The sequence below is a fragment of the Taudactylus pleione genome, unplaced genomic scaffold, assembly GCF_031769625.1.
Source record: "Taudactylus pleione unplaced genomic scaffold, aTauple2 ptg000722l, whole genome shotgun sequence".
NCBI classification, from domain to species: domain Eukaryota; kingdom Metazoa; phylum Chordata; class Amphibia; order Anura; family Myobatrachidae; genus Taudactylus; species Taudactylus pleione.
Window position 1 is genome coordinate 1479818 of NW_028285124.1, and position 27113 is coordinate 1506930.

The 27113-nt window shown below is 49.8% G+C and overlaps 1 protein-coding gene and 1 long non-coding RNA gene across 2 annotated transcripts in view; one reads left to right on the forward strand and one right to left on the reverse strand.

Annotated features, from left to right (window-relative positions):
* Window positions 1–26623, forward strand: LOC148477369 (uncharacterized). The gene is made up of 4 exons (XR_015872518.1): window positions 1–38; window positions 1328–1423; window positions 23528–23605; window positions 26131–26623. It is a non-coding gene; the product is annotated as an uncharacterized LOC148477369 (long non-coding RNA).
* The window catches only part of LOC148477368 (BOS complex subunit NCLN-like), a 110983-nt gene that overhangs the window by 42968 nt on the left and 40902 nt on the right, over window positions 1–27113 (reverse strand). The gene's annotated exons all lie outside the window — the stretch shown is intronic.

Here is a 27113-nt window from a genome sequence, read left to right on the forward strand (position 1 = left end):
AGCACTGCGAACCAGTTGTGGCACATTACAGATAAAAGGTAATCATTCTAAAACTATTGTTGAACATTACTCTTATCCCACCCATAGTTTTGTGTTCTGCTACATGTCACATTCCCCAACCTGCCGCTTCTCTCACCCCATGGGATCACACCACATACATGGCTACATGTCACATTCCCCAACCTGCCGCTTCTCTCACCCCATGGGATCACACCACATACATGGCAACATGTCACATTCCCCAACCTGCCGCTTCTCTCACCCCATGAGATCACACCACATACATGGCTACATGTCACATTCCCCAACCTGCCGCTTCTCTCACCCCATGAGATCACACCACATACATGGCTACATGTCACATTCCCCAACCTGCCGCTTCTCTCACCCCATGAGATCACACCACATACATGGCTACATGTCACATTCCCCAACCTGCCGCTTCTCTCACCCCATGGGATCACACCACATACATGGCTACATGTCACATTCCCCAACCTGCCGCTTCTCTCACCTCATGAGATCACACCACATACATGGCTACATGTCACATTCCCCAACCTGCCGTTTCTCTCACCCCATGGGATCACACCACATACATGGCTACATGTCACATTCCCCAACCTGCCGTTTCTCTCACCCCATGGGATCACACCACATACATGGCTACATGTCACATTCCCCAACCTGCCGCTTCTCTCACCCCATGAGATCACACCACATACATGGCTACATGTCACATTCCCCAACCCACTGCTTCTCTCACCCCATGAGATCACACCACATACATGGCTACATGTCACATTCCCCAACCTGCCGCTTCTCTCACCCCATGGGATCACACCACATACATGGCTACATGTCACATTCCCCAAACTGCCGCTTCACTCACCCCATGAGATCACACCAAATACATGGCTACATGTCACATTCCCCAACCTGCCGCTTCTCTCACCCCATGAGATCACACCACGCACATGGCTACAGGAGGGTGAGTAGCAGAGACCCACCTACTATACCATGTGGGGGCCAAGGACACATCACTTACTGTGCATCATGTATATGTCACCCATAAGCTGCCTCCAGACCTCCTGTGGCTCTTTCCTGTATGGTTACTGACAGAGGATAACCTGGGAGTGCACCTGTAACATACACACAGTGGACGCAGCCAATTTGGGTTCCTAAACCAATACCATGAACCATAACACCTAAGGGGCTAATAAACCCATAGCATGGCTACTGGTTCTGCCTCCAGTGTGTGGTACTTTCAGCATTTCCAGGACCTATGAGCCAGGTAGTGGGGCAGTAATGTGTATTTATCTTACAGGTCTCTGACTCATCGCTGCCATCAGGAGAATGAAGCTGTTTCTGCCACTCGTTGCCCTGGTCCTGGTCTCTGCTGTCACCCATGGCAGTCCCACAGGTTGTGACCTCACTGACTTACTGGGCCTTAGTACTTACATTAAGTCTGTCAGTAAATAGCTGGCGTTCCATCTTTACACATCCATAGGTCCCAGCAGGACACTTCATAATGCTCCTAGGTTCTCCACCTGTCTCTGGGATCCTCAGCTGCGCTCTCAGGGCCTCATTTGGACACAGCTCTGTATATGGCTGCACATAGTGACTCCTAGTAATCTACGCAGTTTATCTCCGGGCATCTCCACTTGCGGCTAAAGGGACACAGCCAGGTGGCAATGGGCAGTGCACACGTAGGCAGAGGTTAGAGAGGGCGTGTTATTGGTGTGTAGAGAGCATTGCATGCTATACACCAAGGACAGAGCTACTGTAAGTGCGCTGATAATGATGGCAGCTGTAACAAAGCGTAAGGATAGTGGCGCTGCGGTCACATAGAAAGTATAAAACACAGTGACAGTAATTATGGGCAGCAGCACTGTATCTGCGCCCTACCGTCCATAATGGGGCTTATTATTATACTAATATACAGGAAATGTCACCCAGATGCTAGAGGTAGGTGATGATATCTGAGCTGCTAAATACAAGCGGAAGTCTTTCCGTACAGGATGATATACACTGAGTGCATTGTAGGGATATTACATGTCCTCCAGAGACTATTTCATACAACTCTGGCTGCTGTATAGGTTACAGTATCTGATACAATGCGCACGTTTTCACCAGGATGTCATAATCCAGGCAAGTGGGATGCTGGCACCAGCCTTAAAAAAGTAAGTAGTGGGGTTAAGGGGAAGGTTAGGGTTAATGGTTAGGGCTAGGCACTAAGGGGGAGGTTAGGTTTAGGCTGTGAGGGGAGAGGTTAGGTTTAGGCTGTGAGGGGGGCTAGGTTTAGGCTGTGAGGGGGGGTAGGTTTAGGCTGTAAGAGGGGAGGTTAGGTTTAGGCTGTGAGGGGAGAGGTTAGGTTTAGGCCGTGGGGTGGAGGTTAGGTTTAGGCCGTGGGGGGAGAGGTTAGGTTTAGGCCGTGAGGGGAGAGGTTAGGTTTAGGCCGTGAGGGGAGAGGTTAGGTTTAGGCCATGAGGGGAGAGGTTAGGTTTAGGCCGTGAGGGGAGAGGTTAGGTTTAGGCCGTGAGGGGAGAGGTTAGGTTTAGGCCGTGAGGGGAGAGGTTAGGTTTAGGCCGTGAGGGGAGAGGTTAGGTTTAGGCCATGAGGGGAGAGGTTAGGTTTAGGCCGTGAGGGGAGAGGTTAGGTTTAGGCTGTGAGGGGAGAGGGTAGGTTTAGGGTGTGAGGGAGGGGTTAGGTTTAGGCTGTGAGGGGAGGTTAGGTTTAGGATGTGAGGGGAAAGGTTAGGTTTAGGATGTGAGGGGAAAGGTTAGGTTTAGGCTGTGAGGGGGGAGGTTAGGTTTAGGCTGTGAGGGGGGAGGTTAGGTTTAGGCTGTGAGGGGAGAGGCTAGGTTTAAACTGTGAGGGGAGGTTAGGTTTAGGCTGTGAGGGGGAAGGTTAGGTTTAGGTTGTGAGGGGGAAGGTTAGGTTTAGGTTGTGAGGAGGAGGTTAGGTTTAGGCACTAGGGGAGAGGTTAGGTTTAGGCTGTGAGGGGGGAGCTTAAGTTTAGACACTAGGGGGAGGTTAGGTTTAGGTTGTGAGGGGGGAGGTTAGGTTTAGGCTGCGAGGGGGAGGTTAGGTTTAAGCACTAGGGGGGAGTTTAGGCTTGGGTTGAGGGGGAAGTTAGGTTTAGGCACTAGGGGGGAGGTTAGGCTTAGGTTGCGAGGGGGGAGGTTAGGCTTAGGTTGCGAGGGGGGAGGTTAGGTTTAGGCACTAGGGGGGAGGTTAGGTTTAGGCACTAGGGGAGAGGTTAGGTTTAGGCTGTGAGGGGTGAGGTTAGGTTTAGGCTGAGGGGAGAGGTTAGGTTTAGGCAGCGAGGGGGGAGGTTAGGTTAAGGCTGCGAGAGGGGAGGTTAGGTTTAGGTTGTGAGGGGGAGGTTAGGGTTAGGCACTGGGGGAGGTTAGGTTTAGGCTGTGAAGGGGGAGGTTAGGTTTAGTCTGTGAGGGGGGAGCTTAGGTTTAGGCACTAGGAGGGAGGTTAGGTTTAGGTTGTGAGGGGGAGTTTAGGGTTAGGCACTAGGGGGAGGTTAGGTTTAGGCTGTGAAGGGGGAGGTTAGGTTTATGCTAAGAGGCGACAAGTTAGGTTTTAGGCTGTGAGGGGGGGAGGTTAGGTACTCGGAGGGAGGTTAGGTTTAGGCTTTGAAGGGGAGGTTAGGTTTATGCTAAGAGGCGGGAGGTTAGGTTTAGGCTTTGAGGGGGAAGGTTAGGTTAAGGCTATGAGGGGGTAGGTTAGGTGTGACCGGACGCCTTTCGCCTAGGCCATCCCAGGTCACGGGTTAGCGCTTTTGGACTCCCACTCACCGTCAGTGACCACCTGTCACTGACTCCGCCCACTGCGCCGTGGGTGTGTAATGATGCTGCCACCACCAAACTCTACCATCGGCGTTTGGAACCGCTTATTAGGTACACTCAGGCTCCTGCCTTGGAACCTGGAACCGCTTCTGCTGCGTATGCGTTTGATTAACTGCAGACACACCTCCTGTTTGGTGTCGGCTGTTCCCACCTGATCCCTCGCAATGGACCAGGTCTGCACAGTAGCTTGGCAGAGGGCTTGAACTTGGAGACACGGAGCTCTTACCTAGAACAGCAGGAGAACGGAATAGCGGTTTGCGCAATTCTGTTGGTCGCAGGATTGAGGCACAATTGAAGTCAGGCAAGGTGTTTATTGCTCAAAGTCTTAAAAAAGACCCTCCCTTCAGATTGAAGGGGAATATCAGCATACAAGATGTTACAGGAATCTTATCAGCAGGTCTCCTCCACACAGAAGTTACAGGGTTGTACACATACAGGGCTCACAGTCCCTCTTTTTATGTCATTCTTACACACAACATCACAGGGGGGCAAATCCACCCTGTGCTCCTTCCAGCCAATCAGGCTATCTCAGAAAACATAAAGTAAACAACATATTACATTTCAAAGGAGTCTCTCAATATCCTCCTTCCTAATCCACCAACACAAACTGATTTATCATACATTATACTCTCTCCTAGAATGTTGGTATAACATTTCACAGGAAATAGTAAATGACGTTCATCCTGATTCCTTATCAGTTTGGCATTTCCAACCTTAACACATTCAGTGACATCCAAAAGGTTCTTAACAACAAATTGTCTTTTCAAAGGAAGTTCTGTACATGTAGTGTTTGGCTATATGACACCATTCACACCTTTACACAGAGACCTTCCAGTCACCCTATTCATCAGACCTCCTGCTAAGGGAATCACAATCAGCATCTAGTATCTGCAGACACAGAGGCTGGTCATGTCATATACAGGTATATATTCAATAAGTGCATTTTCTCTACAAAATATACATTTACCATATAGTGCATAGCCTATTAAATATACTCTGCTTCATGCACTAATGCATTGCAGATCAGCTGCAGTGCATTACAGAAATACATATATATTTTAATACAGTTTATCATAAACCATGTGCAGTGTGCTTTTAAACTGTGTCCTCACTGGGACCGTAACTGTTTCAGCGCTGGTCGCAGTGGGATCTGGCTCTCCCTGTCCCACAGCGGCCATGACACACTCTACCTACACTCCCCCAGTGCATCAAGTCCAGGCCGCAGCATATAGAACATTAAAAACACACTTATCAACACTCAGCGCGTAGCGCAGAGTATACATTTACAATGGGCGCCTGGCACCTTTTTGTCCTTTTAAAAATGTCGGCACAGGACTGGGGTTAACCCCTTCAGTGCTGTGGCAGCCATTAACCCTGTGTGGCTTGCCTCCGGCCACACTTCTCCCCCCCTCTCAAGCGGGCCACCAGAGGGCCATGTCCCAACAATTTGGCTCCTGGTCCCGCAGTCTCTTGGGGAGTTCAGGAAAACTACCTGGGGGGCTTCGGCTCCGGCCTTGACAGTTCATCCATATTGCAGTGGGCCTTTCCTTGTCTGTGCACAATGTCCAAATAGTCACACTGAAGTCCAAGGCTCCAACACAACAGTCTGTCAGTTTCCCTTTTGGGGGGCCGGTCGCACACATAGTGCTGAAGGTGGTCCAATGCCCAAACAATTGCCAACCACTGTCTTCCAATTGTGGCATACCCCACCTCCCACCATAGCAGTATCCTGCTCAAACAAGCCACAGGGTGCTCCTGCCCATATGGCTGCTCCTGGCTCCGTACTGCTCCCAGTCCGTGCAATGACGCATTAGTTCGTACCACAATGTCCTGGTCCTGAAATTGCGCCATCTGCACTGGAGCTGGTACCAGAGCCTCCTTCAATGACTGGAATGCCAACTCACAAGCGGGTATCCAGTCCACTGACTTGGGAAGTCCCTCCCTGGTCAACTCTGTATGGGGTGTCACTACAGTACTACAGTCAGGGACAACTTGTCCGTAGGGCCTTACAGTTCCTGAGGTCAGTACCTGTCTTGGGGTTGTGGGCCGGGGACAGTTTCTGATTGTCTCCACCCCCACTGGTCTGGGCCTACCACTGTCTCCCCCCACTCTATACCCTGGGCACTGCACCTCTGTCATCTCCACCTGGCATCTGTCTGCGCTACCTGTCAGACCTGCCCTACCATCCTCCTCCAATGACCTATGACTAGGGGAACCTACCCTGTCACCTAGGCCTTCTCTCACCACCTTGTCCGCTACCTGTTCCACAGTGACGGACAGATCACCAGCCTCTGAGCTCCGTGTGGAATCCACCACGGGTAGGCTGCGTGTCTTCCCCGATCTACTTGGCACAAGCAGGGGACCTTTCTCCCTAACTGGCCTATCCCCTTCTACCTTCCTGGCTACCCTGTACCTTAACCCTCCCCGCCAGGTCAAACTCACTGCCGCTATCCCTGAAAGGCCGCTGCCAGCTTGGCACGATATGCCTTCCAGATGTGGTTCAGCAAGCTGAGCTTCCCTGAATTCCTGTCTGGGGCCCTCACTTCCTTCTAAGTAGGGACAGTCTACAGGGGGATATGGGTTGGGATCACTAGGGTCAGTCTGGTTGAGGTCAGGCAAAGGGAAGTCAGTGTGGTCATTCATACTCACCGCCAGAGTTGGCAAACCACTAGGGACAGGAGCATCACTGGGCACCCTCACAGGATCCAACTAGCCGGAACCAACATCCTCTGCGTTGCTAGGGGACGTAGGCATACCAGAGGCAAAAGGCATGCTGGGTAGATGTGCTGATCTAGCCACTGTAGTCTTTTCCTCTGGGCTGGGCTGTGCTGGTGCAGTTGATGTAGACTGTGATCCGGAAACTTGACTCCGGGTGATGGCGTCAGCAAATGTGGTAACGATTCCACCACCAAGGTCATTCCCCAGGACTACATCGGTTGGTAGGCCATCCATGATGGCAACATCCCTCAACTCTGGGCCAGCTCCCCAGTCCAGGTAGACTCTCGCCACAGGTACCTCTTGCTCCATTCCGCCTGCCACGGTCACCTTGGCAGTGTGACCTGGCAGTACTGTGGCAGGATCAATATGGTAGGGGCTCACAACAGTGATTGAGGCCCCAGAGTCTCTTAATCCTTGTCCCTGCAGGGGCCCCACTTGGACCGTCTGCAGGTGCTGCCACATATTTTGGGGTGGCCCCTTGGCCATGCAGGTGACTCTCTCCGTAGAGTCCACCTGATTCTCCCCACACTCCATTGGACTGTCTGGAGTAGGAACAGTCTCTTTGGGCTCACCTCCCCGGGTCAGGCAAGCAAGCCGGGCTCCAGCACTCGGATTTGGGGCACGAGTCTGGGGTGCTTGGGGTGTGGGACAGTTCATCCTCAGATGTCCGATTTTCCCACAGTCATAACACTTCTTGTCCAGTCGGGGCCCCGGTGGTCTCTGATTATTTGCAGGGACAGGGCGGGGCGAATGCTGGCCAAGAGCACCCGGGTTGGAGGATGCTTGCTTTGGGGGGTGATGAGCAGAAGAGGAGTGTTCCCATGGTTGTACAGTCCATTGGGGTCTGCTGCTAGTCAGGCACTTCTGCCCTTGTGGCCGAATTGCCACATACTTGTCCGCTAAATGGGCCGCCATCTTCAAGCTGGGTGGCTCCCGGTCTAGCACCCACTCCTTCACCTCTAGGGCACACCTGCGGTAGAACTGCTCTTGACATAGCAGATCAATCAGTGCATCCCAGGTAGTGGCACCAGATCCCTTCACCCACTTCACCACGTACTGCCTCAGCTGGGTGGCGAACTGCTCATGGGTGCTGGTAGCGTTCTTGGGCAAGTCCCGGAACTTTTTCCTGTAGGACTCAGGAGTGACAAAGTATTGCTGTAGGAGGGCCCGTACGACTTCATCATAGTTACCGCAGTCCTCGGTGGCCACTCCTCGATAGGCCTCCAGGGCCTCTCCGTGCAGTGTGGGCAGGTGTCTGACCCAGTCCTGCTTGGGTAAATTGTGTAGTTTACAAGTCCTTTCAAATACTTGCAAATGATCATCAATGTTCCCATCACTGTCTGCAAACTTGGCAAACTGTATACATTCTGATCCCGGTACAGAAGTCTGCAACGGTGCTTGGGGTACCACAGCCAGTGGTGCCCGCTCGTCATGCCACATCCGAATGATTAGCAGACGCTCCTGCTCCGTTGCCTTTTCTCCCAATTCCGCTAGGCGCTCTGCTAGGGAATCCATTCTGTCCCCCCTGGGACGTTGGGATCCCTGCCATGCTGGGGAATGCTGGGAAACATAACTGCTGCGACAGGGGGCGGGACTTGTTGCTCTCACCACGTTCTGAGGGGCGTCCATTGTTACGCTGCCTGCATTTTCCACCTCCGTCTGATGCAACTCAATTCCGCTGTTATCAGTCATCCTGCGCCTTCTCCTGAACTACAGTTACTCCTCTCCTGAGTAACTCGGCTTCTCTCGTCGGGTGACCGAAAAGCCGCCTGGGATTATTCCACCGCTATGCCACCAGATGTGACCGGACGCCTTTCGCCTAGGCCGTCCCTGGTCACGGGTTGGCGCTTTTGGACTCCCACTCACCGTCAGTGACCACCTGTCACTGACTCCGCCCACTGCGCCGTGGGTGTGTAACGATGCTGCCACCACCAAACTCTACCATCGGCGTTTGGAACCGCTTATTAGGTACACTCAGGCTCCTGCCTTGGAACCTGGAACCGCTTCTGCTGCGTATGCGTTTGATTAACTGCAGACACACCTCCAGTTTGGTGTCAGCTGTTCCCACCTGATCCCTCGCAATGGACCAGGTCTGCACGGTAGCTTGGCAGAGGGCTTGAACTTGGAGACACGGAGCTCTTACCCAGAACAGCAGGAGAACGGAATAGCGGTTTGCGCAATTCTGTTGGTCGCAGGATTGAGGCACAATTGAAGTCAGGCAAGGTGTTTATTGCTCAAAGTCTTAAAAAAGACCCTCCCTTCAGATTGAAGGGGAATATCAGCATACAAGATGTTACAGGAATCATAGAGCAGGTCTCCTCCACACAGAAGTTACAGGGTTGTACACATACAGGGCTCACAGTCCCTCTTTTTATGTCATTCTTACACACAACATCACAGGGGCGCAAATCCACCCTGTGCTCCTTCCAGCTAATCAGGCTATCTCAGAAAACATAAATTAAACAACATATTACATTTCAAAGGAGTCTCTCAATATCCTCCTTCTTAATCCACCAACACAAACTGATTTATCATACATTATACTCTCTCCTAGAATGTTGGTATAACATTTCACAGGAAATAGTAAATGACGTTCATCCTGATTCCTTATCAGTTTGGCATTTCCAACCTTAACACATTCAGTGACATCCAAAAGGTTCTTAACAACAAATTGTCTTTTCAAAGGAAGTTCTGTACATGTAGTGTTTGGCTATATGACACCTTCACACAGAGAACTTCCAGTCACCCTATTCATCACACCTCCTGTTAGTATCTGCAGACACAGAGGCTGGTCATGTCATATACAGGTATATATTCAATAAGTGCATTTTCTCTACAAAATATACATTTACCATATAGTGCATAGCCTATTAAATATACTCTGCTTCATGCACTAATGCATTGCAGATCAGCTGCAGTACATTACAGAAATACATATATATTTTAGGGGTGTGCACCGGCCACTTTTCGTGTTTTGGATCTGGATCTTTCTTCGTGTTTTGGATCTGGATTGGTTTTGCCAAAACCACCCTTCCGTGTTTTGGGTTCTGGGTTTTGTGTTTTGGATCTGTATTTTTTTTAAAAAAAGCATAAAAACAGCTAAAATCACAGAATTTGTAGGTTTTTCTGCTCCTATGCTATTATTAACCTCAATAACCTTAATTTCCACTCATTTCCAGTCTATTCTGAACACCTCACACCTCACAATAGTGTTTTTATGTCCAAAAGGTTGCACCGAGGTAGCTGGATGACTATGCTAAGCGACACGAGTGGGCGGCACAAACACGTGACCCATCTAGTAGTGACACTGCAGTGGCAGACAGGATGGCAGTTAGAAACACTAGGCCCCAAACTGTACATAATGCAAAGAAAAAAAAGAGGTGCAAGATGGAATTGTCCTTGGGCCCTCCCACCCACCCTTATGTTGTATAAACAGGACATGCACACTTTAACAAACCAATCATTTCAGCGCCAGGGTCTGCCACACAACTGTGGCTGAAATGATTGGTTCGTTTGGGCCCCCACAAAACAAGCTGGCAATTAATGTGTCCCTGTACAAACTGGCTCTACGGAGGCAAGATGTCATCCTCATCCTCCTCATCCACCGATTCCTCACCCTCTTCAGTGTGTACATCCTCATCCTCACAAAGTATTAACTCGTCCCCACTTGAATCCACCACCACAGGTCCCTCTGTACCTTCTGGAGGCTGGTCTCCCTGGAAGAGCTGATAATTAATTTTGATGAACATCATCTTCTCCACATTCTGTGGAAGCAACCTCCTACGCCTTTCGCTGACAAGGTTCCCGGCTGCACTAAACACTCTTTCGGAGTACACACTGGAGGGGGGGCAACTCAGGTAAAATAGAGCCAGTTTGTACAGGGGCCTCCAAATTGCCTCTTTTTCCTGCCAGTACAGGTATGGACTGTCTGACATGCCTACTTGGATGCTGTCACCGATGTAATCCTCCACCATTCTGTCAATGGTGACAGTATCATATGCAGTGACAGTAGACATGTCAGAAATTGTTGCCAGGTCCTTCAGTCCGGACCAGATGTCCAAACTTGGTCCTGCCTGCCCTGCATCACCGCCAGCGGGTTGCTTAGGATACCTAAGTTTTTTCCTGGCAGCCCCAGTTGCGGGAGAAAATGAAGAAGGAGCCGTTGACGTGTCACGTTCCGCTTCAGCTGACAGTGTGTTCACCAGCAGGTCTTTGCACCTCTGCAGGCTTGTGTTGGCCGGAAAGAGAGACACCACATAGGCTTTAAACCTAGGATCGAGCACGGTGGCCAAAATGTAGTGGTTTGATTTCAACAGATTGACCACCCTGGAATCCTGGCAAAGCGAATGAAGGGCTTCATCCACAAGTCCCACATGCCGAGCGGAATCGCTCCGTCTTAGCTCCTCCTTCACTTTCTCCAGCTGCTTCTGCAAAAGCCTGATGAGGGGACTGACCTGACTCAAGCTGGCAGTGTCTGAACTGACTTCACGTGTGGCAAGTTCGAAGGGCTGGAGAACCTTGCACAACACGGAAATCATTCTCCACTGCACTTGAGTCAGGTGCATACCCCCTCCTTTGCCTATGTCATAGGTGGATGTATAGGCTTGTATGGCCTTTTGCTGCTCCTCCATCCTCTGAAGCATATAGAGGGTTGACTTCCACCGCGTCACAACCTCTTGCTTCAGGTGATGGCGGGGCAGGTTCAAGAGTGTTTGCTGGCGCTCCAGTCTTTGGCACGCAGTCGCTGAATGGCGAAAGTGGCCAGAAACTTTTCGGGCCACCCAAAGCGTCTCCTGCACGCCCCTGTCGCTTTTCAGAAAATTCTGCACCACCAAGTTTGTGTGAGCAAAACATGGGACGTGCTGGAATTTGCCCAGATGTAATGCCCGCACAATATTGGTGGCGTTGTCAGATATCACAAATCCCCAGGAGAGTCTAAGTGGGGTAAGCCACTGGGCGATGATTTCCCTCAGTTTCTCTAAGAGGTTGTCGGCGGTGTGCCTCTTACTGAAACCGGTGATACACAGCGTAGCCTGCCTTGTAACGAGCTGGCGTTTCTGAGATGCTGCTACTGGTGACGCTGCTGCTGTTGCTGCGTAAGGTGATACATCTACCCAGTGGGCTGTCACAGTCATATAGTCCTTAGTCTGCCCTGTTCCACTTGTCCACATGTCCGTGGTTAAGTGGACATTGTGTACAACGGCATTTTTCAGGACACTGAGGACACTTTTTCTGACGTTTCTGTACAGTCTCGGTATCGCCTGCCTAGTGAAGTGGAATCTAGATGGGATTTGGAACCGGGGACACACTACCTCCATCAATTGTCTAAATCCCACTGCACTAATGGCGGATACCGGACGCACGTCTAACACCAACATAGCAGTCAAGGCCTCAGTTATACGTTTTGCTTCAGGATGACTGCTGTCGTACTTCATCCTCCTCGCTAAGGACTGTTGGAGGGTCAATTGTTTAGTAAAAGTAGTGGTGTTCCTACTTCCTCTCTGGGATGATGAACGACTCCCAGCAGCAGCAACAGCAGCAGTAGGCGTAGCAATGCAGGATCCTCCGGAGGAATCCTGGATAGGAGAGTCAGTCATGCCAGTGACATGGCCTGCAGGACTACTTCCGATCCTGACTAAGGAGGAAATTGACGAGGAGGGAGTTGACGGTGTGGTTTGCAGGCGCTTGGATACAACAGGACAACGGGATTTAGGTGTCCCTGGACTGCTTATGGTCTTAGCCAAAGTTTCTGAACTTGACAGTAACTTTTTATGAACGCGCTGCAGGTGCCGTATAAGGGAGGATGTTCCTAGGTGGTTGACGTCCCTACCCCTACTTATTTCACCTTTACATATGGTACATATGGCAAGACAGTTGTTGTCCGGATTTGGATAGAAATATTGCCAGACCAAAGAGGTGGAATGTTTGGTCTTCTGCCCAGGCATGACCGTGATGGGCTTTTTCATCCCACGGACAACAACTGTCTCCCCCGGAGCCTGATTTAAACAAACCACATCACCATCAGAATCCTCCTCGCCAACTTCCTCCTCAGCGCCAGCTACACCAGTATCCTCATCCTGTTGTACTTCAACAGTGACATCTTCAATTTGCATATCAGCAAGTGGACTGTGGGTGCTCCTCTCAGCACTTGCAGGGGGTGTGCAAATGGTGGAAAGAGCCACCTCTTCCCGTCCAGTGCTGGGAAGGTCAGGCATCGCAACCACCACCACACTTGGACTCTCCTTGGGGATTTGTGATATCTTCTTAGAAAGCACAGTTCTTCGCTGTGCTTTTGCCAGCTTAACTCTTTTGATTTTTTTAGTGGGAGGAGGGCTTCCATCGTCATGTGAAGCTGAACCACTAGTCATGAACATACTAGGGATTGACCTTAGCCGTTCCTTGCCACTCCGTGTCGTAAATGGCATATTGGCAAGTTTACGTTTCTCTTCAGCTGATTTAAATGTCTTTTTCAAGGTCATTTTCCTTAACTTTGCCATTTGGGATTGTATGTGCCCTCTACTATGACATTGGGCATCGGCCTTGGCAGACGACGTTGATGGCATGTTATTGTCTATGTCATGACTAGTGGCAGCAGCTTCAGCACTAGGAGGAAGTGGTTCTTGATCTTTCTCTATTTTATTTTTATCGGAGAAAGTTTGGTCCTCCATTTATGTTATATCAATTTGATATATACGTGCGGTTAAACACAGAAAATAATTTTTTTTTTGGTTTGGACTGGAGTGTACTTTCGGGGGTTACAGCACCCTTAACAGTCAAGCCAGCCGGCCCTTTACTTATGACACAGGCGCACGCTTGGCACTACTTTGTTGATGCACGTGCGGCTACTGCGCACACAATTCACAAACAGAAAATAATTTTTTTTTTGGTTTGGACTGGAGTGTACTTTTGGGGGTTACAGCACCCTTTAACGGTCAAGCCAGCCGGCCCTTTACTTATGACACAGGCGCACGCTTGGCACTACTTTGTTGATGCACGTGCGGCTACTGCGCACACAATTCACAAACACAGAAAATAATTTTTTTTTGGTTTGGACTGGAGTGTACTTTCGGGGGTTACAGCACCCTTAACGGTCAAGCCAGCCGGCCCTTTACTTATGACACAGGTGCACGCTTGGCACTACTTTGTTGATGTACATGCGGCTACTGCGCACACAATTCACAAACACAGAAAATAATTTTTTTTTTGGTTTGGACTGGAGTGTACTTTCGGGGGTTACAGCACCCTTTAACGGTCAAGCCAGCCGGCCCTTTACTTATGACACAGGCGCACGCTTGGCACTACTTTGTTGATGCACGTGCGGCTACTGCGCACACAATTCACAAACACAGAAAAAAAATTTTTTTTTGGTTTGGACTGGAGTGTACTTTCGGGGGTTACAGCACCCTTAACGGTCAAGCCAGCCGGCCCTTTACTTATGACACAGGCGCACGCTTGGCACTACTTTGTTGATGCACGTGCGGCTACTGCGCACACAATTCACAAACACAGAAAATAATTTTTTTGGGGGTTTGGACTGGAGTGTACTTTCGGGGGTTACAGCACCCTTAACGGTCAAGCCAGCCGGCCCTTTACTTATGACACAGGCGCACGCTTGGCACTACTTTGTTGATGCACGTGCGGCTACTGCACACACAATTCACAAACACAGAAAAAAAAAATTTTCTGGTTTGGACTGGAGTGTACTTTCGGGGGTTACAGCACCCTTAACGGTCAAGCCAGCCGGCCCTTTACTTATGACACAGGCGCACGCTTGGCACTACTTGGTTGATGCACGTGCGGCTACTGCGCACACAATTCACAAACACAGAAAATATATTATTTTTTTAGCACTTGGGGGGAGCACCCCTGATGGACAGTGCACCCCCTGGACAACACTACAGCACCCCTTTAGGACTGGGACACTGCACAGGACTTTGGAGTGGACACAGCCCCTATGGAGAACTGACTGCACAACACAGTCCAGCCAGCCCCTATGGACTTTGAAGTAGTGGACACAGCCCCTATTAACAACAGCAGCACAGCACAACACAGCCAGCCCCTATGGACTTTGAAGTAGTGGACAACAGCAGCACTACACTACACTACACTACACAGCCCAGCCAGCCCTAACTCCCACCCTCCCTCTTCACTGTCCACAGCCGAGTGAGAAAATGGCGCCGACGCGGGTACCTTATATAGGATCCAAAACCCGCGAGACTCGGAAGGCGGGATGATGACGTTTTGCCTCGATTTCAGATCCGAGTCAGGCGGGAAAAGTCGAGCCTGACTTGGATCGGACTCGGATCAGGGGGGCTCGGGGGGGTTCGGATTTCAGAAATCCGAACCCGCTCACCCCTAATATATTTTAATACAGTTTATCATAAACCATGTGCAGTGTGCTTTTAAACTGTGTCCTCACTGGGACCGTAACTGTTTCAGCACTGGTCACAGTGGGAGCTTGCTCACCCTGTCCCGCAGCGGCCATGACAAACTCTACCTACACTCTCCCAGTGCATCAAGTCCAGGCCGCGGCATATAGAACATTAAAAACACACTTATCAACACTCAGCGCGTAGCGCAGAGTATACATTTACAATGGGCGCCTGGCGCCTTTTTGTCCTTTTAAAAATGGCGGCACAGCACTGGGGTTAACCCCTCCAGTGCTGTGGCAGCCATTAACCCTGTGTGGCCTGCCTCCGGCCACATTAGGTTTAGGCTGTGAGGGGGGGTAGGATAGGTTTATGCTAAGAGGCAGGAGGTTAGGTTTAGACTGTGAGGGGGGAATTTAGCTTAAGGCTGTGAGGGGTAGGTTAGGTTTAGGTTGTGAGGGGGGAGGTTATGTTTAGGCACTAGGAGGGAGGTTAGGTTTAGGTTGTGAGGGGGGAGGTTAGGTTTAGGCACTAGAAAGGAGGTTAAGTTTAGGTTGTGAGGGGGGTGGTTACAGTTAGGCACTTGGAGGGAGGTTAGGTTTAGGCTGTGAGGGGGGGAGGTTAGGTTTAGGTTGTGAGGAGGGAGGTTAGGTTAAGGCTGCAAGAGGGGAGGTTATTTTTAGGCACTGGGGGGAGGTTAGGTTTAGGTTGTGAGGGGGAGGTTAGGTTTAGGCTGTGAGGAGGGAGGTTAGGTTAAGGCTGCGAGAGGGGAGGTTAAGTTTAGGCTGGGAGGGGAGGTTTAAGTTTAGGCTGGGAGGGGGGAGGTTAGGGTTAGGCACTAGAGGGGAGGTTAGGTTTAGGCTGTGAGGGGGGAGGTTAGGTTTAGTCTGCAAGGGTGGGAGGTTAGGTTAAGTCTGTGAGGGGGGAGGTTAGGGTTAGGCACTAGGGGGAGGCTAGGTTTAGGCTGTGAAGGGGGAGGTTAGGTTTATGCTAAGAGGCTGGAGGTTAGGTTTAGGCACTAGGAGGGAGGTTAGGTTTAGGGTGTGAGGTGGGTGAGGTTAGGTTTAGGTACTAGGAGGGAGGTTAGGTTAAGGCTGTGAGGGGGGTTAAGTTTAGGCACTAGGAGGGAGGCTAGGTTTAGGTTGTGAGGGGGGTTAGGTTTAGACACTAGGAGGGAGGTTAGGTTAGGTTGTGAGGGGGGGAGGTTATGGTTAGGCACTTGGCGGGAGGTTAGGTTTAGTCTGTGAGGGGTGAGGTTAGGTTTAGGCTGTGAGGGGGGAGGTTAGGTTTAGGCACTAGGAGGGAGATTAGGTTTAGGTTGTGAGGTGGAGGTTAGGTTTAGGAACTAGGAGGGATATTAGGTTTAGTCTGAGGGGGAAGGTTAGGTGTAGGCTGTGAGGGGGGAGGTTAGGTTTAGGCTGTGAGGGGGGAGGTTAGGTTTAGGCTGTGAGGGGGGAGGTTAGGTTTAGGCTGTGAGGGGGAGCTTAGGGTTCAGCACTTGGGGGAGGTTAGTTTTAGGCTGTGAGGGGGGAGGTTAGGTTTAGGCTCTGAGGGGGGAGGTTAGGTTTAGGCTCTGAGGGGGGAGGTTAGGTTTAGTATGCAAGGGGGGTGGTTAGGTTAAGGCAGTGAGGGTGGGGGTTAGGTTTAGGCTGTGAGGGGGGTTAGGTTTAGGCACTAGGAGGGAGGTTAGGTTTAGGCACTAGGAGGGAGGTTAGGTTTAGGCACTCGGAGGGAGGTTAGGTTTAGGCTGTGAGGGGGAGGTTAGGTTTAGATTTTTGAGGGGAGGTTCGGTTTAGGCTGTGAGGGGGGCAAGGTTAAGTTTAGGTTGCAAGGGGGGAGGATAGGCTGCGAGGGGGAAGGTTAGTTTTAGGCACTAGGGGGGAGGTTAGGTGTAGGCTGTGAGGGGGGAGATTAGGTTTAGGCTGTGAGGGGGAGGTTAGGTTTAGGCTGTGAGGGGGAGGTTAGGTTTAGTCTGTGAGGGGTGAGGTTAGGTTTAGGCTGTGAGGGGGGAGGTTAGGTTTAGGCACTAGGAGGGAGATTAGGTTTAGGTTGTGAGGTGGAGGTTAGGTTTAGGAACTAGGAGGGATATTAGGTTTAGTCTGAGGGGGAAGGTTAGGTGTAGGCTGTGAGGGGCGAGGTTAGGTTTAGGCTGTGAGGGGGGAGGTTAGGTTTAGGCTGTGAGGGGGGAGGTTAGGTTTAGGCTGTGAGGGGGGAGCTTAGGGTTCAGCACTTGGGGGAGGTTAGTTTTAGGCTGTGAGGGGGGAGGTTAGGTTTAGGCTCTGAGGGGGGAGGTTAGGTTTAGTATGCAAGGGGGGTGGTTAGGTTAAGGCAGTGAGGGTGGGGGTTAGGTTTAGGCTGTGAGGGGGGTTAGGTTTAGGCACTAGGAGGGAGGTTAGGTTTAGGCACTAGGAGGGAGGTTAGGTTTAGGCACTCGGAGGGAGGTTAGGTTTAGGCTGTGAGGGGGAGGTTAGGTTTAGATTTTTGAGGGGAGGTTCGGTTTAGGCTGTGAGGGGGCAAGGTTAAGTTTAGGTTGCAAGGGGGGAGGATAGGCTGCGAGGGGGAAGGTTAGTTTTAGGCACTAGGGGGGAGGTTAGGTTTAGGCATTAGGGGGAAGGTAAGGTTTAGGCTGTGAGGGGGGAGGTTAGGTTTAGGCTGTGAGAGGGGAGGTTAGATTTAGGCTGCAAGGGGGGCAAGGATAGGTTTAGGTTGCGTGGGGAGAGGTTAGGTTTGGGCTGCGAGAGGGGCAAGTTTAAGTTTAGGCTGTGAGGGGGGAGGTTAGGTGTAGGCTGTGAGGGGGGAGATTAGGTTTAGGCTGTGAGGGGGAGGTTAGGTTTAGGCTGTGAGGGGGAGGTTAGGTTTAGGCTGTGAGGGGGGAGGTTAGGTTTAGGCTGTGAGGGGAGGTTAGATTTAGGCTGCGAGGGGAGAGGTTAAGCTTATTCTGTGAGGGGGAGGTTAGGTTTAGGCTGTGAGGGGAGAGGTTCGGTTTAGGCTGTGATGGGAGAGGTTAGGTTTAGGCTGTGAGGGGAGAGGTTAGGTTTAGGCTGTGGAGGGGCATGTTAGGTTTAGGCTGTGAGGGGGAGGTTAGGTTTAGGCACTAGGGGAGAGGTTAGGTTTAGGCTGTGAGGGGAGAGGTTAGGTTTAGGCACTAGGGGAGAGGTTAGGTTTAGGCTGTGAGGGGAGAGGTTAGGTTTAGGCTGTGGAGGGGCATGTTACGTTTAGGTTGTGAGGGGGAGGTTAGGGTTAGGCTCTGGGGGAGGTTAGGTTTAGGCTGTGAGGGGAGAGGTTCGGTTTAGGCTGTTAGGGGGGAGGTTAGGTTTAGGCTGTTAGGGGGGAGGTTAGGTTTAGGCTGTTAGGGGGGAGGTTAGGTTTAGGTTGTGAGGGGGAGGTTAGGGTTAGGCACTGGGGGAGGTTAGGTTTAGGCTGTGAAGTGGGAGGTTAGGTTTAGTCTGTGAGGGGGGAGCTTAGGTTTAGGCACTAGGAGGGAGGTTAGGTTTAGGTTGTGAGGGGAGAGGTTAGGTTTAGGTTGTGAGGGGGGAGGTTACAGTTAGGCACTTGGAGGGGGTTAGGTTTAGGCTGTGAGGGGGTAGGTTAGGTTTAGGCTGTGAGGGATGAGATTAGGTTTAGTCTGTGAGGGGGGAGGTTAGGTTTAGGCTGTGAGGGGAGAGGTTAGGTTTAGGTTGTGAGGGGGGAGGTTAGGTTTAGGCTGTGAGGGGGGAGGTTAGGTTTAGTTTGTGAGGGGTAGGTTAGGTTTAGGCTGTGAGGAGGGAGGTTAGGTTAAGGCTGCGAGAGGGGAGGTTAAGTTTAGGCTCTGGGGAGGTTAAGTTTAGGCTGGGAGGGGGGAGGTTAGGGTTAGGCACTAGACGGGAGGTTAGGTTTAGGCTGTGAGGGGGGAGGCTGTGAGGGGGGAGGTTAGGTTTAGTCTGCAACGGGTGGGAGGTTAGGTTAAGGCTGTGAGGGGGGAGGTTAGGTTTAGGCTGTGAGGGGGAGGTTAAGGTTAGGCACTAGGGGGAGGTTAGGTTTAGGCTGTGAAGGGGGAGGTTAGGTTTATGCTAAGAGGCTGGAGGTTAGGTTTAGGCACTAAGAGGGAGGTTAGGTTTAGGGTGTGAGGTGGGAGAGGTTAGGTTTAGGCACTAGGAGGGAGGTTAGGTTAAGGCTGTGAGGGGGGTTAGGTTTAGGTTGTGAGGGGGGTTAGGTTTAGGCACTAGGAGGGAGGTTAGGTTTAGGTTGTGAGGGGGGAGGTTATGGTTAGGCACTTGGCGGGAGGTTAGGTTTAGTCTGTGAGGGGGGAGGTTAGGTTTAGGCACTAGGAGGGAGATTAGGTTTAGGTTGTGAGGGGAGAGGTTAGGTTTAGGCACTAGGAGGGATATTAGGTTTAGTCTGAGGGGGAAGGTTAGGTTTAGGCAGTGAGGGGGGAGGTTAGGTTTAGGTTGTGAGGGGGGAGGTTAGGTTTAGGCTGTGAGGAGGGAGGTTAGGTTAAGGCTGCGAGAGGGGAGGTAAGGTTTAGGCTGTTAGGGGGGAGCTTAGGGTTAAGCACTTGGGGGGAGGTTAGTTTTAGGCTGTGAGGGGGGAGGTTAGGTTTAGGCTCTGAGGGGGAGGTTAGGTTTAGTATGCAAGGGGGGGAGGTTAGGTTAAGGCAGTGAGGGTGGGGGTTAGGTTTAGGCTGTGAGGGGGGGTTAGGTTTAGGCTGTGAGGGGGGAGGTTAGGTTTAGGCTGTGAGGGGGGAGGTTAGGTTTAGGCTGTGAGGGGGGAGGTTAGGTTTAGGCTGTGAGGGGAGGTTAGATTTAGGCTGCGAGGGGAGAGGTTAAGCTTATTCTGTGAGGGGGAGGTTAGGTTTAGGCTGTGAGGGGAGAGGTTCGGTTTAGGCTGTGAGGGGAGAGGTTAGGTTTAGGCTGTGAGGGGAGAGGTTAGGTTTAGGCTGTGGAGGGGCATGTTAGGTTTAGGCTGTGAGGGGGAGGTTAGGTTTAAGCACTAGGGGAGAGGTTAGGTTTAGGCTGTGAGGGGAGAGGTTAGGTTTAGGCACTAGGGGAGAGGTTAGGTTTAGGCTGTGAGGGGAGAGGTTAGGTTTAGGCTGTGGAGGGGCATGTTAGGTTTAGGTTGTGAGGGGGAGGTTAGGTTTAGGCACTGGGGGAGGTTAGGTTTAGGCTGTGAGGGGAGAGGTTCGGTTTAGGCTGTTAGGGGGGAGGTTAGGTTTAGGCTGTTAGGGGGGAGGTTAGGTTTAGACTGTGAGGGGAGATGTTAGGTTTAGGTTGTGAGGGGGAGGTTAGGGTTAGGCACTGGGGGAGGTTAGGTTTAGGCTGTGAAGTGGGAGGTTAGGTTTAGTCTGTGAGGGGGGAGCTTAGGTTTAGGCACTAGGAGGGAGGTTAGGTTTAGGTTGTGAGGGGAGAGGTTAGGTTTAGGTTTTGAGGGGGGAGGTTACAGTTAGGCACTTGGAGGGGGTTAGGTTTAGGCTGTGAGGGGGTAGGTTAGGTTTAGGCTGTGAGGGATGAGATTAGGTTTAGGCTGTGAGGGATGAGATTAGGTTTAGGCTGTGAGGGGGGAGGTTAGGTTTAGTCTGTGAGGGGGGAGGTTAGGTTTAGGCTGTGAGGGGAGAGGTTAGGTTTAGGTTGTGAGGGGGGAGGTTAGGTTTAGGCTGTGAGGGGGGAGGTTAGGTTTAGTTTGTGAGGGGGAGGTTAGGTTTAGGCTGTGAGGAGGGAGGTTAGGTTAAGGCTGCGAGAGGGGAGGTTAAGTTTAGGCTCTGGGGAGGTTAAGTTTAGGCTGGGAGGGGGGAGGTTAGGGTTAGGCACTAGACGGGAGGTTAGGTTTAGGCTGTGAGGGGGGAGGCTGTGAGGGGGGAGGCTGTGAGGGGGGAGGTTAGGTTTAGTCTGCAAGCGTGGGAGGTTAGGTTAAGGCTGTGAGGGGGAGGTTAAGGTTAGGCACTAGGGGGGAGGTTAGGTTTAGGTTGTGAGGGTGAGGTTAGGTTTAGGCTGTGAGGAGGGAGGTTAGGTTAAGGCTGCGAGAGGGAAGGTTAAGTTTAGGCTCTGGGGAGGTTAAGTTTAGGCTGGGAGGGGAGGTTTAAGTTTAGGCTGTGAGGGGGGAGGTTAGGGTTAGGCACTAGAGGGGAGGTTAGGTTTAGACTGTGAGGGGGAGGCTGTGAGGGGGGAGGTTAGGTTTAGTCTGCAAGGGGTGGGAGTTTAGGTTAAGGCTGTGAGGGGGGAGGTTAGGTTTAGGCTGTGAGGGGGAGGTTAAGGTTAGGCACTAGGGGGAGGTTAGGTTTAGGCTGTGAAGGGGGAGGTTAGGTTTATGCTAAGAGGCTGGAGGTTAGGTTTAGGCACTAGGAGGGAGGTTAGGTTAAGGCTGTGAGGGGGGTTAGGTTTAGGTTGTGAGGGGGGTTAGGTTTAGGCACTAGGAGGGAGGTTAGGTTTAGGTTGTGAGGGGGGAGGTTATGGTTAGGCACTTGGCGGGAGGTTAGGTTTAGTCTGTGAGGGGGGAGGTTAGGTTTAGGCACTAGGAGGGAGATTAGGTTTAGGTTGTGAGGGGAGAGGTTAGGTTTAGGCTGTGAGGGGGGAGATTAGGTTTAGGCTGTTAGGGGGAGGTTAGGTTTAGGCTGTTAGGGGGGAGGTTAGGTTTAGACTGTGAGGGGAGATGTTAGGTTTAGGCTGTGAGGGGGGAGGTTAGATTTAGGCTGTGAGGGGATGTTAGGTTTAGGCTGCGAGGGGAGAGGTTAAGTTTATTCTATGAGGGGGAGGTTAGGTTTAGGCTGTGAGGGGAGAGGTTAGGTTTAGGCTGTGATGGGAGAGGTTAGGTTTAGGCTGTGAGGGGAGAGGTTAGGTTTAGGCTGTTAGGGGGAGGTTAGGTTTAGGCTCTAGGGGATGGTTAGGTTTAGGCTTTGAGGGTCAAGAGAGGGAGGTTAGGTTTAGGCTGTGAGGGGGGAGGTTAGGTTTAGGCACTAGGGGGAGGTTAGGTTTAGGCTTCGAGGGTTTAGAGAGGGAGGTTAGGTTTATGCTGTGTGGGGGGGAGGTTAGGTTTACGATGCAGGAAAGGATGGTTAGGTTTAGGGATAGGGTTAGGATACTTACAAATTGTGTCGGCATCCTAACCCTGTCAGGATTCCGGCGTCAGGATTCTGACCACCTTGATCCCGAGCGCTGGCTATCCATAACCAATCTGTTTTCACCAAATACTGGGTCACCTCCATCCATTTGGCCTCACCCCCTCTTAGGCCAGTCCCGCCTCCTCCTCAATTTCTTGAAGCTTGTAGGAGTATTGGCAGCACATTACCTTCAGATTGTCAAGTATAACCTAATGATAAAACATCTGGGGAGACCAGATGTCAGTGAATTTGCGTGGGCACTCATGTAAACAGGTAGTGAGTGATATGTTCTAAATGGTGAACGTGCCAATTGAGTTGTGTAGAGCTGAAGAGAAGGGGTCTACGTTCTTCCAGAGTGCCGCAATGGCGCAGTCAGCTGTGTTAAGGATGTGTCAAGTAATTCACTGGACTTTATAAATTCTAATCAAGTGCTCCTATCATTCTCTCTGTATACATGTGCGCTAGCACATCGTTTAGGACATGAAGAGCAGAGTTTTAACAAGCAAAATAAAGAACAAGCATAGGCAAAATACAGAAGATGAGTAATGTAATAATACTATGATGTTAAGTATAATACATAAACATAACAATGTATAGGACAGAAGATGCAGGAGGTAAAACAGTTGGAAGCACAGGTAGATGAGGATGGAGCAGACATCAGCAGAGAGGGCCTTGCTCACATGAGCTTACAATTTAACAGGAAGGGCAGTGGCGTATCTATAATGGGTGCAGTGTGTGCGGGGCAGGGGGGCCCTGCTCCGCACACCCTGCACCCATATTATTTTAAACTTACCTGTCCGTGGTCCCGCGGCGGGTGTCAGCGCTGCTCAGAACACCGGAAAATGCCTGCCACGGCCATTTTTCCGGTGTTGTGCGCATGCGCAGTAGACTCTGGGCACACTCTAGTGCCCGGAGCCCACTAATGCTCCGGTGGCTGGCCAGCTGCGTCAGTCGGCTGCCGGCCACTGGGAAGAGAGGGTTGAGCGACCTGGCATTTGCGATGTGAAAGCTGTATTAGAGAAATGGGTGGTGGAGTGAATGTGAGTCAGAGCAGGGTGAAGTAGTGAAGGGGTATTAGGGAGGAGACCCGAAGGGTTTAATAAATAGCTGGATTTTCTAGAGCATTTACCATGTTGAAGGCTGGTGAAGAATGGGAATGTGGAGGTATGTTCTATAGCTGGGCAAGGGCACAGCTCATTGGCAGTTTGGAGAGGGACAGGAGCAGGAAGCACAGTGGGGTCATACAAGTTGGTGGTAGACTCCTTTGTAGGGAACAGGGAGCCAGTGTAGGGATTGGCAGAGTAGGTTGTAAGAGGTGGAGCAATAAGAGATCCTGCCATGATGCTGGGGATGGATGAAGTGGGGAGAGACATGTGCCAGGACATGTGAGTGATGTCACTGGTGAGGATGGGCCATGTACTGGTGATGTCATCCGCTCAGGGGTGAAATGATCTCTACACTGTCACCTCTCAGATCTGTATATTCACTCACATGTCGTCATATTCCAGCATCTGAGATCCTGGGTAAAGTCAAGATCACATGTACCAGCGTTCGCACCAAGGGGGATTTGGTTTCTTGTCCCGAAAGTAAGTTCTTCTAGCTAGTATTATTATTATTATTACTATTACTATTACTATTATTACTATTATTATTACTACTAATATTATTATTACTACTATTATTGTTGTTATTATTATTATTATTACTATTATTATCATAACTATTATTATTACTATTACTATTATTATTATTACTACTAATATTATTATTACTACTATTATTGTTATAATTATTATTATTACTATTACTATTATTATTATTACTATTATTATTACTACTAATATTATTATTATTATTACTATTATTATCATTACTATTATTACTTTTAATATTACTACTATCATTATTATTATTATTACTATTACTATTATTATTATTACTACTAATATTATTATTACTACTATTATTGTTATAATTATTATTATTACTATTACTATTATTATTATTACTATTATTATTACTACTAATATTAATATTACTACTATTATTGTTATTATTATTACTATTATTATCATTACTATTATTACTTTTAATATTACTACTATCATTATTATTATTATTATTATTATTATTACTATTATTACTATTATTATTACTACTAATATTATTATTACTACTATTATTGTTATTATTATTATTACTATTATTATTACTATTATTACTATTATTATTACTACTAATATTATTATTACTACTATTATTGTTGTTGTTGTTATGATAATAATAATAATAATAATAATAATAACTATTACTTTTAATATTACTACTATTATTAATTATTATTACTATTAATATTATTATTACTACTATTGTTATTATTACTATTATTATTATTATTACTATTATTAATAACAGTCATCTAAAATGCATTAGTAGAATATAATATCACACTCTCAGTAATGGGGCACAGACACAAAGGGGCCCATTTATCATTGTATATTTGTGACTTAAACCAAGAAAACACCTATTTTCAGTGATTAACCTCAAATAATAAGTAGCCCCTCAGATGTATGAAGCAGGGACCACAGCAGATAACTCCGATCCCTCCATTCCCACAGACAGACGCATACCGCATAGGTTTTTAAGGAGGAAGCGATGCTGCCCCCATTTACCAACATCCAAAATGAAATTCCTGATATTAACCCCCGCAGCTAACTCTACACATCACATAATAAACCGCGAGAGGGAAGCCTCCCCCGGCAATGGCGGGCGTGCATGTACAGTCAGTGGCTCTGAGCATGTGCCGCAGCCCAGGTAGCACTCAGGGCACATCGCAGGAACGAGCTCCTTTCGGTGCCCCTGTGCTTGCGTGTGTCTCGGATGATACATATCGGCGCTGTGATCGCATTTTGCAATAATATAATTGGTATCCTGCGCAGATCGCATTGCCAGTGCGATCATTCATACATGAGCCCCATAATGCCTTAAAATGAAGCTTATTTTTGAAGCAATATTCTCCATGTATAGGCAGCTACACATGTATATAGTACTATACTGTACTTTCTATAGGTGATGTCAGGATGGGGGTGATCACAGAAGCCCAAACTCTCCCCCAGTGTAAGACATGGAGTGTGAGTGGTGACAATGGAAGACAAGTCCCATAACATTACACGGCTGAGGACTAGTACACCTCAGGCTTTGTCTATACAGACAACGAAGACATCATCATACAGATTCATACCCACAATCCATTCTCCATGCCTCCCCCCCTTTATGTAGACCTCCTGGTGGCTCCTGTGAGAGCTGTCACTGGGGAGTGGTCATCCTCCACTCACCATGTAATGCGGATATGGTCCTGCAGAGAGTGTGACAGTAACACAGGCAGATAATTACAGCCTGTAACAGGAGACGGCAGAGCAGACAGTCAGGGGGGAATTAATTGCAGGCGTGAAGATTAAAATCTTTTTTCTCGCACATCCAGAGCAAGTCTGATTTATCCTAAAGTTGTTAATTAAAGTAAGGTAAAAATCAGTGGGACTTGCTCTGAGACCCCGGCAGCAGCACCCGGCAGCAGTCCTTAATTACTCACCTTCTTCATCCAGTGTCGGGTGCCGGGTCTCCTGCAGCAGGGTGAATGAGTGAGTGTGTGTGTGATCCCCCTCCCATGTGTGAGTGTATACTCCCCTGTAACGGATGCTGGGAGAACTACATCTCCCAGTGGGAGTTGCGCCTCACTGCAGCCACTGGAGCCTCCCAGCAGCCCCATTCCCAGTGACAAGATGGAGGGGAGGCTCCCGGGAGCTGCAGAGACCACCGGACTCCCCCAAACAAGTGAGTATTTTGTTATTGGATACCACGGGTATCAGATGCGCACATACCCGCCGTAATCCAACATTGGGTGTGAGGTTTTTTACCTTGCTAAACCTCCCCAAACTGATTATACCCTCAGTGTCAGCTGAGCACTCACATGGCCAACACCGGCTGAGGATGGATTCCTTGTGAATAGGGGGAAACGAGTCTCAGAGCAGCTGTACTCAGTACTCAGTGATGCACCTCTATTACTATACTGTAATTGTATTATGGCCTCCATGATCTTTCCTATCTTCCCCAGGTTACATCGCCACTTCCTGCTCCTGTGGCATGGCCTGCGGCTCGTGGGACATCCGCTCAGACACTCAATGTCACTGTCGGTGCAGTGACATAGACTGGACGTCGGCTCGCTGCTGTAAGCTGGCTTCTAAATGAAAAGATGGAGAGAAGATCAGTTTATTGTATTCTTTGCATCTGTAACAAATACTGTAATAAAACCTCAATAAACAACAATAGTTTTATTACAATGTAAGCTTTCACGAGCAGGGCCCTCTTCCCTCATGTGCTTTTCCTTACTTAAACTTTCTTCTACTCCTCACTCCCCACTATGGCACCTATCCCTTGTTGCTGACTCTCTGCTGTTTATATGAGTGTTATGATCACTAATGCAGCAATGTGTATAACCCTGTCCTTGTCCTGCATTGTATTGTACTGTATGTCACTGGTATCTTATTCAGTTATTTGTTTATGTACTATGTAAGGCGCTGCGGAACACTTGTGGCACCATATAAATAAAGGACAATAATAATAATATCTGAATATCATTAACCACTTTGACTATTGGAGGGTGGGAGCTGGAGGTGGGTGCAGTAGGGTGGGAACTGGAGGTGGGATGCAGGAGGGAGAGAGCTGGGGGTGGGGTGCAGGAGGGGGAGAGCTGGGGGTGGGGTGCAGGAGCTGGGGGTGGGGTGCAGGAGGGAAAGAGCTGGGGGTGGGGTGCAGGAGGGTGAGAACTGGAGGTGGGGTGCAGGAGGGTGAGAACTGGAGGTAGGGTGCAGGAGGGTGGGTACTGGGGATGAGGTACAGGAGGGAGAGAGCTGGGTGTGGGGTGCAGGAGGGTAGGAGCTGGAGGTGGGGTGCAGGAGGGTGGAACCGGTAATGAGGTACAGGAGGGTAGGAGCAGGAGGTGGGTACTGGGGATGAGGTACAGGGGTGTGAGAGCTGAAGGTGAGCTGCAGGAGGGTGGGAGCTGGAGGTGAGCTGCAGGATGGTGGAAACTGGGGA